The sequence below is a fragment of the Glandiceps talaboti genome, chromosome 12 (assembly GCF_964340395.1).
Source record: "Glandiceps talaboti chromosome 12, keGlaTala1.1, whole genome shotgun sequence".
Classification (NCBI taxonomy): domain Eukaryota; kingdom Metazoa; phylum Hemichordata; class Enteropneusta; family Spengelidae; genus Glandiceps; species Glandiceps talaboti.
In genome coordinates this window covers 8,309,936-8,322,721 of record NC_135560.1, presented here as the reverse complement: position 1 = coordinate 8,322,721, position 12,786 = coordinate 8,309,936, and the positions used below count along the sequence as shown (strand labels likewise).

Genomic DNA, 12,786 nt, shown 5'->3' with positions numbered 1-12,786 from the left:
CTAAATGTTTCAACTGTAAACAAATTCAGTGATTGTATTAGTATATTTAAATGTAATTTGATGGTACATGTACCTCTATACATATCGTCTGAATACATTCGAACATAGCTTTATCATGTAAAAGCGTACATACATGTTACTAGGATGAACACATACTCTGTAATTGTTATAGAAGCTTGTGAGACAGAACGTCTGGGGACACACAGACAGTTTATAGTGTACACATACAAAGCAACCAAAATTTTCACGATAAGGACGTTTTTTATAAATTATTTCTTAGATTTCCCCATTTCTGAGTTCATATAGCACAACTGTGGCAAATATTTCTATGAATCGTATTTCATGACTACTTTACGTTCAAGGAGAAGAGTACTACAGAGAATGCGTACACGTTCGCTGAGATGAACATGAACACTACCCGGGAAACGTGTTCGAATGTAACTAACATGTACATGTAGATAAGACGAAATGCATCTAAACGTTGTCAGTTGCCCATGTGCACAAGTAATGCCATGTTGTTTTTTGATATTCAATTCATGTGCCCGTGACAATGTCCATAGTACTTCAGTAAGATGCAACCTGATTGGCTGTGTGGCTCACTTAGCAGAACGGCGTGGGTATGGGCGCCAGTTCAGGTGTAGAGGAGGCGATCAGAATAAAAATGTAAACATGTACTGCAGTGTTGCAGCCAGAGGGAGTTTTTGGGTCATTTGACACACATTTTTTGGACCTGACCCACAATTTTGGAAGTGATGGGTCATAGATGACCCACACTAAAATTGTATGCAAATATGTTTAGCAACATGGCCATGCCTATACTATAGGAACAGCCAAATGATCGCGTATAGGGTTGGATAGACATCTGCATAATCATTCAGCAAATATCTAGCATGGATCAGCATGTGGGTAAATATTTTTAAAAACTGCACAGTTGTGCTACAACACAATTGGCACTTTTTTTATGTCCCCAAAAAATTTATGATGACCCAGAAAAATGAAAGTCTCGGGACACTATGTCCCACTCTTTCAAAAGGCTGGCTGCAACACTGGTACTGCGAAGGTCAATCCAGGCAAAATAACGAAGGTAAAATAACAATGAACGATTAGCTGACATCTACATCGTATTTTAATCAGATTGGTTGACGTCCATCTGTCACTCTGTCAGCTGACGCCTTTGTTGTTTTCAATGTATATTTGCAACATTTGTATTGATCCTTCAAACATAAACAGCAAGTAAAACTAAAGAGTTTCTAATTTGTTCAAATGACTATTCAACCCTCTACCACTACCAGACTGATTTAATTGAATTTTGCCGTCACTATTCTTTTCAATAGGCATACAATATGCAGGGCATGCCTACCGCTCGTGCAAATTAAAATCCACGAGAGCGATTTTCCACTCGTGTGGGCCCAAACGAACCTGTACATCAGCAGCCTGATCTTATTTTATATCATTTTTCAGCTACCAGACATCGTGTTAGTCCGAAATTTAGTGATACACGAGACTTACTATATACTTCCCTATTGAGGACTTCAAAAACTCGCGATAGTTTGTAACGTCATGGCCACATTATTGGAAAATCCATACTTTCATCGTAGTCATATGATGTATCAGTCTACAATGTCAAACTACAAACTGAAAGTGTTTATAGAGTAAAACTGAACTATATGAAACTGATAATTGGAGAAAACATCGCCACTTTATCGAAAGATACATCGCAAATCGCTCTTGGGTTGAGACACACTTGGTGTTAGTCATAGAACGAGACACTGAATGCTGATTTCATGTGTTTGTCGAAGTTTTATACCATAACGTAAAAATCATAGCAAAATGGCATGACATCGTTTGATTTTTTGGTTTTATAGAAAATCTGTCAGTCCCGACATGTTTCTACTGCCGAACCGATGTTATGAATAGGCTGGTTTTGCCTTTGATTTACCGAAAGCCTGTACCACAGTGTGAATCACACTTCCATTAGCGGTTTTGCGCAGGTTATTCCCATCGAAAACAATACTGACGGCAAACTGCAATGAAATCAGTCTGGTAGTGGTAGAGGCTTGAATAGTCCTTTGAACTGATTAGAAACTCTTTAGTTTTACTTGTCGCTTATGTGTGAAGGATCAATACAAACGTTGCGAGTATACATTGAAAACAACAAAGGCATCAGCTGACAGAGTGACAGATGAACAGTGCAGTGTCAACGTGCAATTTACCGTACCCTAAGCAATCCGATAGCGTATCGGGACAACTGATCATGTATCGGCGTAAATTAAAGGATATTGGGCTGATACGTGAAAACCCTCTGGGGAGAACACTGATGCAGATATGCAATGTATAGTGTCAGCTGTGGTCAGTTCACACTTCGTCTTTGTAAATAGTCAAGTTTTTGTTATTATTGTAATGAATTGTGGTATACATTGTTCTTTTCTCAAAAACATTTTTATACTTCATTGTCTTTTAAGTCAGTAGGCTCATGTGGGCAGAAAACTTAGGTGACAATGATGCATCAACACAAGGGGAGAGAGAAAAATGCATGTCAAGTAGTTACTGTACAGTCGACAACCTCCGATTCAAGGTCGGCAATTGTGGGTGGCGGTCAGGCCCGACAGCCACTGACTGCCGTGAGTTGATCCCTGACTGACAAAGATATGGAGGAGACAAGTTAGTCAAAATTACTGGCAGCAATAAACAGTCAAGGCGAGGAATATCTTTGATACATGAAAATATTCCCCCTTCCCCAGAGGATTTTCCCTCCCACAAGTGACTATTTTTCTCGTGTTGAGTGGGTGACCCTGCCAGAGTGACATTAACGTGGGGAAAAAGCCTAACGCTGGCAGTTTCCCAATCAACTATTTCCTTGACTTACATTTGTAACCACTTAACGGATGGAGAGGCTTGGCAGGAAGAGGGTTAAACCATGTCTCCATCCAAAGTCATTTCACAAGGGGGAGGGGACTGTGTGTGCTATGAAGACTTGGTGTAAATAGATTTTTACTGTTTTGGGGATACGTAACATGTACAATTAGATGTTACACCTACATTATTCTTCATTCATCCAAGGAAAATAGGAGTAACCAAAGGTGTCATTGTCACTACGAGTTACTAGCCGAGTATTTTTCAGCCGAGTGACAGGTAGTGACAACCCAGAGTTTACAAGTACTTTCCAACTGAATGAAGAAAAATATTGAAAAATAACATTATTTACCAGTGCCAGTAATATCAAAGAAACATTGCGGACAGTAATGGTTACATTTTGAAAGTTTTAGCTAATATTTTGAACACTGCAGAACCAGTCACGGAGACATACAAAATGTATGTTGTAATCATCTGACTCAATATTGATGTTTACATTTGATGATAAAATTGTCTTGATGCAACTAATCAAGAGATCTCCACTCCGATTCAGGATCACGTTATTGTGAAAAACCTAACATATCATATGATATACAATGTACCTTACCATTCAGTGTTTGACAAGTGAGTTACAGTGCTAAATAAAGTACATTGTAAGCTCAGATTGCATGGGGTAATTTAAAGAATCTAAAAGTAAAGAGCCAGGTTGATAAACTTAAAGTATTCTACAATGGATACTTTGCAGAACTTTATAAATGTTACTAAGCAAAGTTACTATAGTATACACTAACTAATGTGTACTTTGATTATTACTGACAATGTTATTCTTTTTTATTTTTCAGTCAGTGCTGAGCAAGCATCTGGGATGAGAAGTCTGGGAAGAAGAATGAGGTTTTTGACTAGAAATGGTATTTGTAGATGACCAGATTTGTGACAAGGACAGGAGCAATGAATAACAGGGCTTGTTTTAAATGAGCACCAAGGTTTAGAGAACAGCATGTTGAGGATTACTGATGGCAAATAGCACTGAACACCAGAAAATGAGAAAGAGTTGGTTGCTCTCATCAGTATAACCAAATGATATGAACCAACAAGAAATTGCCACATCTACCTTCTCAAAGAACTCTACTAAACTCTACAGAAGTAGAGTGTGTATGTAGCAACTATTAGTATTGGTACACAGATAAGATATGATGTGAAAGACATTAAGATGTAATGGGTACTAAAATACAAGTTGCGAAGAAATTCTAGAGAGTACCATGTACAAGGATGTTGTGGAATTGATCAATGAAATTGTCCATGTTCATCTGTTAACTCATTCTTCCCAGAACCCTCACTACATGAATATGTATTTTTGATTTTGGGATTCAAAAATCAACATTCTTACCTTGGCGAGTATGACTCAAACTTGTTGCCATATTGAATACACAATGGACACTTGGCACACAAGACTTCAGTGTTTGTAGTTATGTAGATTTTATCTGCAACTATGCATGTGGTACTATGTAGAATTTTCTCGCAATTTGTATTTTGTACCCATTACTATATCAATCAGGCTCTTAACTAATATTTGGTACAAATCTACCTAACCCTGGAAATGCCAGTCTCTGTTACACAGCATTACAATAGTAATTGCACAATTTATAGCACAAGGGTGTTTACAAATGAAAAGAAACATTACAGAAAAAAGGTCTAACAGCTAAATTTTACATTGGCCGTAAATAACATACTTTTCAATGTCAATAAATCACCAACATGGGTAGTCGAACTGTGTAAAGAGATTTAACATGCAAGTTTCTTTCTACCCATTCAGAAATATCAATATCCTTAACTTTTCCCCATATTTTCTTTGTAAATATTCTGAAGGGCATTCAATTCACGAAAGTGCTTTCTTCTTCCACCTAACATCACTGATTTCTGTACCACTGAAAACAGACATACATTAAAACATCTCTAATAGTTCTAGTTTAATGTTTCTACAAACTCTGTACATGTGTGAGTTTATCCTGAAATGTAAAGATAATGTCTGAGCATACAAATCAGAGAGAGTTGTCGGCTATTCAGAATACTGTGTGTTACCATGTCTCTTTGTGCACATGTAACCAACTCTGTCAATGTTGTAATTGTAAAGTAACTTTTACTGTAAGTCAACAATGGATTTTACAGTTACAGACTCTTACTAATGCAACATTACATTGGAAAGAAGTGTATGACATGAATGTTTGGTTGCTATCAATTTGACAACCAATAGGCTGTTGCCAACCCTCATTCTCCATATTTCACCAACTGTATTTGCTTGTGTACACAGATTTGGTTTGAATATTTTATATATACATGTAATACATAGAGATTATTTTGATACCTGGACATAATTTATCATTTGACATTATTATTACATAATAGAAACGTATATCTGACTGTCCAGTATTATTTTTGCAGACTTTTATGATCTTCAGGTGTACATTCTAGGGACTATCATGATTGCAGGTTTGTGGTATCTTTACTTTACCACATGCTATAGAAAATGTATTTAGTTGTGTCAATGTTGCTTTGTCTAGGATGCTGTCATGGTAATATATAGTTGTATATTTTTTGTCAACAACAGAATATACCAATTTAATGTTGGAGAGAATCATGAAATAGTTTAGTTGATACAAAATAGCATGGTATATTTATTTGATTACTAAGAAATGTAAGTAAAGAGGGAATCTCTGTTATCAAGTCTGTATGCATAGTTAACTAGCTAAATCATCTCTGCACTGCAGCCTGATCAGTTTTTAGTGAGTAATATGTTTTGTCAAAAACAGGTCCTCAGTTACAATGTACATACTGCTAACAAAGTAGATCTGGTGTACATTTACATACATATAACAATATCAAATCGATACAAAAATGATATTTTACATGATTTTTTTTTTACTTTCCTAAAACTTTCCTGAAATATTAGTTATTGTAAACAATTTGGCTTTTGTGTGCATGTTGCCCCATTATACCAGTTGTGTAGATTCCCATTTTTATCTACATAATTATAGTCTGGAGTGTTTACATGTAAAATGTAATTGTATTTTGTACAGTGATATTTGTCAACAGTGTGTCCTCAGCTATCTACACACTGTACCACCTATATGTTGGAAAGAACAATTTCTATCTACTGACATTACTTGTACAGTTTGGGTTATTCTTCTATGGAATTTAGTGGGTCAAAGACACATTGAATCCATCTTGGTTCATTTAAAGAACATAAAAAGTGTAAAAACATAGTACCAGTACGTGATATATGGAATATGATGTTACTCCTGTAAAAGAAATGTCAAATTTACTGTTCAACTTTCTTTTATGAATAAAGTTTCCTGTTTGTTATTTTAGAAGTGTTTGCAGTGTTAATTAAATTTCCTCTTCCCATATTTGTAAAACTTAAATGTTACATTGTTGTTGTTTATTTATTTGTTTGTTGTTGTTGTTGTTGTTGTTGTTGTTAGCTTTTCCTTCTTGCTAGCAAAGGTTTATCTGTTTTGTCAAAGTATTAGAATACAAAATACATGTTTATGTGCATTTGCCAGTATCCACCATCATAAAGTAATGGAGAACTGAAAGAATCATAATTACAGTTAATTTGAAGATTAGAAGTGAATACGATGAAAAGATGGTGATGTTACCAGCAAAATACAGAAAGATCTTTATTGAATAAGTAGGTTTATAAGCCAATAACCAGGCGCAACCTGTATCCCTAGAAAGCTACCCTATAGCTAGGGCCGGTACCCCGTGGGCGTGCCGTGCTGGGATCGGCCGTGCTCGAATTCTTGTGACCTTTGACCACAACACTGACCTTTGGAGTTGACCTTTTATGCAAATCTTGAACGTTAGCAGGCCTATAACGTGGGGGTACAATGCTGGATATACGTACTACGTATACTCCGTGTACGTTAGTCTGACGAAGATCTACGTTCTATCGGCGATAGTATACGCACTGACACACTTCCTGTCGGCGTTAATATACCGACAACGTACACTAAGCGTACTGGGATGTTCCGTCTATGGTAATATACGCTACGTAGATTTACTGCACACATGTGATCTGCGTTTGTGTATATTCAAGTACATCTCTGTACATGTTAAATCTACGAGTGCGTCGGCACACATATACGCTCAGTAGATCAACTTTTTTGCCCAGTGTACAATAAAATTGTCTGAAATGTAAAGCATTGTAATTTTTTTTACTGATCTCCAAGCTGAAATCATCTTTGGTTGTTTCCCTGACATTTAGAAACGTTTTTTCCTCACCGCACCGTCACCTTCCCTATTCAACTTTGACCCTAGCTTTCTGGGTTTTTTTGAGGAGTAAATGATTGTTCACCCATGCCCATCCATTTCCACATTCTCCAAGAATGACAAAGCCCATTGTCGAGTTCATATACAGTAATACGCCGTTTGAATAACAGGAACAGTTGGCGGACATAATATTTGTTTTAGCGTATTCTCCTTGTCCATCATGGGTATTTACAGGAGTTACGTAATAAAATGATTGACACGACCTCTATAGTAAAGCAGTCTCGAAAATTTTGCATATCATTCAAAACAAGAATGCTTGAATCTGTACACCGATCGAAAGTTGAATATCAAAGTTAAAGATGGAACTGTATTAATTGGAACCAAATGCCGAACGCGAAAAGTGTAATATTGACACTCTTACTATACATGGTATGGTATGGTATAGTATGGTATGGTGTGGTGTGGTGTGGTATGGTATGGTATGGTATGGTATTACAATTAATACAACAACGAACTATTTTTTATCGCCTGCATCTCAACCCTACGACAACGCAAATCAAATTCGCAGATTCGCAGAGAGATTCTCGGTATCTAGCGTTACTATATGTTAGTATTCACTCATCAACTTACATGTATCAATATTTTGAGTTTTTCTCGGTGTCACTTTTTTTAACAAGACATAGGTCATTTGAAGCCCTGCCCTTTCGTCTTTCCTTATCTTTTCGCTTCATTTCAGCTGTCATAACAGTCAATGGAATGACGATAATCAATTTCTACTGCGATCACCCTGGCGATCACAGTGCTATGAATTCGACACCAGCAGTGTTTGTATTAACACGTGATCACTAGTGTTTATATGTGTATGGTCGCAAAGGGCAACATGCGAAGAAGTTTTAGAAACCAATTAACAAATATCCCATTTCATTAGAAGTTTTGTGTCATCCCAGTGAATAGGTAAAGCTGTAACTCATCACTGGCATGAGCAGTAGGGGGAGCTAATTCCACGACCGCTATTGTCTTCAGCTTACACCTGGAGGCAAACATCAATCTCGAGGCTTATTGAAACTGTTGAAACTGTTAAGTTTGACCATATATCGCTAAAACAACAAATATGACAAAAGTCGGATAAACACTCGAGGCGAAGATGGTGTAACAGGTTTGTTCGCGTGTTGTGTGCTATATTACACATGGATTTAGCGGTCGTCTTCAATTCACAAGTCACAATGAATTGCGTCATATATTGATCCGTGACGTTGCACAAACTGGATTATCTCGGGGCACTGAACGGCCTGGAAGGTGGATCGTTGAGATTGTGCTATATGTAAACAAATCTACGATGCCAAATTTCAAAGAAAACTTGAACATTACATAATATCCGTACACTTAGGATTAAAAATGGGAGTGATTTAGATCTTTGATGTTTATCATTTGTTACTATGGATACCAACCAAATAGGAAGAGAAGATATGGTGACGTTTGTTTCGCCGTCTTCGGACTGTTTATGTAGTGGAATATGTAAGAAAAATCGGGTTCCCTGAGAAACTTGAAGACATACACCAAACATTGCTGCTATATTATGGTATGCGATGACGTTTTGTAAGGTCATCATATTAAAATCAACATTGTACGCCACTAATCATATCCACAGGGGACCAAGGCTTAATTTGTTGTTTTGTGCACGACAAACAAGCAAATGTAAGACATATATACCAACACTCACAAACATACAATCATGAACAATACCTCACACAACATCTTTCAAATCAAATGTCAACATCAATGTTTCCATTGTGTTTCTATGCTACCAAAGTACAGGAAATCGTCCCTATATGGGGGGGGGGGGGGAGTGTTATAACAGAAACATTGCGTAGCCACGTCGATGTTGATGTTTGATTGATGGATATTCTCACAAGCCAGAGTTATTATTTCTACTACTACTCGTTAAGAACATTGCCGTAAAACAGGCTGTGGTTTGCGACGATGTTGATGGATTGTATAATATGTAGTTCATGTACATGTATGTGTATTTCTTAATTGTGACTACTGTAGTTATAAACGAAAGCAACTGAGGGTGCACCTCCTCCTCCTCAACAACCCATGCTATATCTACAGATATAATTGTACATCCCGGGTTATGAAATTTAAGATAACACACATTGAAATCTTCGTCACTCTAAGGAAACTAGTTGGACATGTCTCACTTCATCTGATCTCAGCCCACTCACTATATCTAAGGTAGATTGATCTGAAATCGAATACGTTCTTGCCTGAACAATCCTTATATGGTTCGAAATAGATCGAACAATCCGTATATGGTTCGAAATAGATCGAACAATCCTTATATGGTTCGAAATAGATCGAGCAATCCTTATATGGTTCGAAATTGACAGAATAATCCTTATATGGTTAACGTTCGAAATAGATCGAGCACCGGAAGAGTTTGAAGTCATGCTACAATTAGAGACATGAATGACTAAAGTACGTGTAGGCACCAATTATCCTGATTATGGAAGTCAAAATGGACGATAACAGTTCATGCATGTGTTACGTAATGAGAAGCTGGACGCAAATGTGGATGTTCATGGATGGAAACCTCTTTTGTGTGTTAATTTCTTTCTTTCTTTCTTTCTTTCTTTCCAACGAATATTGCTGCATGTCGAAGTACAATGAAAGGACTTAATATAAATGACATGCTTTCATTTAATGGCAAAAAAGCTTGTAAGCCATGTAATTGCTATATGATGCGTGGCAAGTAAGTTTATTACGTTTCGAACATACAACAGGGATTAGAACAAGCATATAAAACGACTTCTGAACATTGGCCTGAAAGGCTTTAAATCACTGTTGTATTTGCTCTTTCAAGGCAAATGAAGTTTATGTAAGTGTGTTTCATTTGGAAAAACAATGACATGACTTTCACTTTCCGATTGCCGAAATAAACGCAACGTGACAACTGTTTGAATGCACGACACAGGAGTGTTTCTTGTTGTTGATAACATTGTATATCATCGACACGATTTCACCCGGAATAAAATAAATATTTCCCGTAACCTTTTCGGTAATTAAGTGTTTGCTGACGGTATTGATCGGCATGGAGGGCACAACTGGTGAACTTTAGATCTCATAACATATTCAATATGGGGTTGACGGACACTGAGGATAAAGTCAGTTTATACAAAACGGTACACTCGATCGGAGTGTATGAAGATGAGCCAAACATGGTTTAATACCCGATTCTTTCGTTTTGTTCAAAGAAATATCGAGTTCCGCTCTTTGCAATGTTATAATGTACATTGTTTCGATAGAATAGTTGGAAATTTTCTCAGCCGGCCATTTGCAAAATATTGAACTGTGTCCAGTTATGAACAAACATTAAAAAAACAAAGGTTGTTAAAATTGTTATCCAGTATGATTTTATTAGTAGTATTTGTTGTGAATTTTCTAACTACCCTCAATGCAGTACAGAAATCAAAATTCAAAAGATGAGAAGCTTATTTATACATAGAATTGCTGCCCATTTGTACATCTGTTTGTAACATGTCAATATAAGGTTTCTCGAGTCTGGTTTTAAACACAGGAGAAACTTACTATATATAAGGTAATTGTAAGAAAGTGTACGGGTTGGAACACATGACTTCCTCGACCCTCGTTACTTTGAAATGAGAGACAGGCTGTCAGAATCAAAGGTATTTATTTTGATTCATTCGTCTGCTCTTTCAACTCTGTGCATATGTTGTCTGACTATCTGGCATTCGTAAATCCACTTTTGTGTGTTTCATGCTTTATGCAATAGAAACAAATCCCAAAAACTTCGTTCAATTTCTGTGGTATGTGAGTGAACGAACAGTCCCGACCCCGGGGCAGGGCCTGGGGGTTTTCACCCAGTCTTTACAACGGTGCACACTCGAAGATTTTTTTTACAACAAGCTCTTTGATGTAGTTCCTGAACTGTACAATTTTTGAGATCGTTCCGAATTGATATGTAGATAGAGGCTTTATATGAAGTAATTACTGTAACGTTAATAATTCATTGCCTGCTATCTATCTAGTCTATTTTACGACTTGTGCTCGTTTTGATGCCACCAACGTAGACAAACCCATCACCCACAACAAACAATACGAAGTAGAATTATGTTTGGTCTATTGAATTCGAACTAAATAACACTCTAGACTATCATTACACTGGGCATATCAGACAGTAGGAGTCGTCGCACAATTGATTTAATTACTACTGTGTCCATTTCATGCAACAAATCAAACAATTTGACAACAACCACACAACAAATCGATTACCATCCACTCGACCCCTCCGAGGTAATTTGTTTTGTCTAATTTTTATTACAATTGCACTTAATATGACTTTTGTGTAATTGAAATGGGGTTCGACTATGCTAGTTCGATATGATGTACATTGCATTTCCTGACACAAGGTTGAGAACCTCTTAATTTTGTGCATGTTTATTCATGATTAATTGGAAGTACGTAATCGGACTATTATTGCGCTTAGGCCTAAAAAAATAATTGTTTGGTTGCGGTTACTCTACCCCACCTAGCTTTTCACTGCCGACCCCAAACTTGTTTTACGTATTCGAGAAAAAAATCATATCACATCGCAGAAATTATGAAGTCTCACGAGAAATAGTGGATGCCGAAACTAATAGACAAATAGAACTGTTCTTCCGATCTATAATGGTTGTACATCTGATGCGAAGAAATAAACAACACAGAGACAATTTGGAAAACAATGGAAAACCTGAACTAGTCACACAGGAAAAAAAATATAACAAAAAATAAAATAGAAAATCTACCTCCCCACCTATTCTAAAATTGAGCTTAATCGGAACCACACAATTTTTTTTATTAGGCCGGTATTTCAAAAAGACAGGCAGTGCCATGCATAATCAGACCAAGGTGAATTCACCAACTAAACTATAGCTACATTGGTACATAAATTTACATACATTAGTACATGTATTTTGATTCATAATATAGTGATTATCTCGTTGGCGTAAGAAGCCTACACGACAGACTGTATTATTCAAAGTTACTATGGTAACCGACTGAGTGAAATTTCTTACCTTACGTCTTCGAAATAACTATTACATATGCCATTCTCTTAGATGTGTATCTTTCACTGCCAACATCGATTCGTTTTTACTTCAAATGTCTTGTCGAATAATTAAGTTCTAAACCGTTTCTGTACTTGTATATCTACCAGGATTTTTGAAACCCCCCTTCCCAACACAACAACAACAACAACAACAACAACAACAACAACAACAACAACAACACTATATAAAATACTGTATAGTTCAACCGCATGGCACATCTGTTCGTACTAACTTACAAATGAATCTTATGAATCCATGGTACATTCCAGTAAGTCAAATAATCAATTTGAAGTTGTCATAAAGAAAACTGAAATTGAAATTATTTCGTCATGAAGGTCATTCTTACGTAAATATATATTAAAGTATTCTGCGCATCGCGTTAGTATACATACATGACATATTAACTAATTGGCAGGCCTTTTTATCCGTACCAAATAACTACATTATATTGCTGTGTTGGGGTACATTGCATTAGTTAACACACGTGTACGCAAACAGTCTCAATTCCAAGAATTACTTGTTTTTTGCCTTAATTCGATACCTCAGTGACGTC

General features: G+C 36.6%; 1 protein-coding gene across 2 annotated transcripts in view; it reads left to right on the top strand.

Moving 5' to 3' along the window:
• The window catches only part of LOC144443856 (thrombospondin type-1 domain-containing protein 4-like), a 91,818-nt gene that overhangs the window by 17,441 nt on the left and 61,591 nt on the right, over window positions 1–12,786 (top strand). The window lies entirely within an intron of this gene.